The sequence below is a fragment of the Erpetoichthys calabaricus genome, chromosome 11 (genome assembly GCF_900747795.2).
Source record: "Erpetoichthys calabaricus chromosome 11, fErpCal1.3, whole genome shotgun sequence".
NCBI lineage: Eukaryota > Metazoa > Chordata > Cladistia > Polypteriformes > Polypteridae > Erpetoichthys > Erpetoichthys calabaricus.
In genome coordinates, this window is record NC_041404.2 from 42,406,969 (window position 1) to 42,409,031 (window position 2,063).

Genomic DNA, 2,063 nt, shown 5'->3' on the forward strand with positions numbered 1-2,063 from the left:
GCTCTGCGAACATGTATATGTAGAGTTGTCCTTCTTCATACACGTCTTTGTGTATGGCGAGGCCTTTTTGTTATACTGAAGCTGTGGCAGGGGAGGTGCTGCTGTATTTCTGGTTCGGGAAAAATTACCATCTTGTTCAACAGCGGCACTCGCAGTCCAACTACTAAAATGCAGAATGAAGACACATTTCTTCATAATAATCATCAAAAAAAAATTTTTTGATATTATTTTTTTACTTTTCCATAATGAAGAATTGATATATCGTTCAATACATGGTTTTAAGGAAAGATACTGAGAATGCATACATGAAAACATGGGTATTACTATTAAAAAATTACTCTATTACTATTAAAAATATTTTGCATTAATTGTCTAAATAAGTGCAGCTTAACGCTAAATCATATTATTGGTTAATAAAAAATAAATAAATAAACAAATAAATAAATCTTGCTATAGTGCAGTGTGATTTTAGATATAGCTAATAATGTTTCGACCATCTAAAATATGAGTGTGACTTGTGGAATTCAGATATTTAATTTGTATTAATAATAACAGTAATTTATTTATATAAATTTGTAATAGTTATAATGTGATGTTGTAAATTAGTTTAAACAATTCTTTTCAATATTGAATTTCATCAATCTCCTCTGACCTTCTGACACACGCCATTTATTAACTGACACAATGGTGCACAAAAAATTGCCACCTTTTATTAAAGTACATTGTCATTCTTTTGTAAAAAGTGTAAGACTCAGTAGTTTCAGTATATTTGTTTTCAAAGACTAAAAAAGTAGTTTGCTGATATGTTGCTAAAAATAAAACATTCAGTGTATTTACCAGTATTAAATGTTATAAAATGTATAACATACTGGAAACTTAGGGAATGTCAACAATATGGTTGTGTAACTGAATTTTCTATATTTGTATTTCTTTTTGCTGTTCTTTAGAACAGAGAAGTTTCACTTTTTTCAACTTGTATATTCCACTCCAGGATTGTTGACGGCCAGTATTCACACAGCATCAAAATTAACAAAGGATGTGACACTAATCCAATTCACAATGCACTAATGGAAATATCCTCTCCATTAATAATAACGATGATGATGATGAGTAGCGCTAAAACGAGAGAGAAAAGAGCTTGCTAAAGATCAGTACACTCTGTGTGTTGAATTCTGGGTACCCAAAAAAGGAATATGCGTGGATATTGATATGAGTGAGTGAGTGAGACAGACAGAGAGAGAGAGAGAGAGAGAGAGAGAGAGAGAGAGAGAGAGAGACAGATACAATTTAATTCTTTAATTGAGAGAGAGAGAGAGAGAGAGAGAGACATAGGGTATGGAGGGTAAATCCACAGAGACAAGAACTCCTTACCACCAAGTGGCAGTACTGGGATGATAGCTGGGGGAAAGTGCAGTTTTATTGTCCATTAAAGGATGAGTCATTGGAAGAAGGCTAATATTATCCTATTCATTTCCCAAAGTCCAGGACAGATTTATCTAATTTGGAAACTTTTGCTTTTAGGAGAACTGTGTACTCAGAGGTTCTGGAAAACCATGAACCATTAAAAGGAGTTGTACTTGATTATCTCTCTGTCAAAAGAAGGACTGCTAATGAGCTCTTATAATTACCCTGGCAATAAGTTTAAAACCATCTAATGTCCTTATGCAATTACTGTGTGAAGCCAGGAAGAGAAATTCAGACAAAATCTCATCTGATTAGAGAAAGTTCAGTCATCAACATCCATCCATCCATCCATTTTCCAACCCGCTGAATCTGAACACAGGGTCACGGGGGTCTGCTGGAGCCAATCCCAGCCAACACAGGGCACAAGGCAGGGAACCAATCCCAGGCAGGGTGCCAACCCACCGCAGAGTCATCAACATACACTATTCAAAATTTTGTACTTCCTGTATTTCACCACCTGTAAACATTTTGCTATGGGCCATTCTATTGATCCCCGTCATCCTCTTTGCTCTTCAAAATCCCAATGTACATTTCTATGTAAGTACTAGGAATATTAAAAAAAGTATAAACTTCTTTGCCAGCTGTGTGACAGATATTTT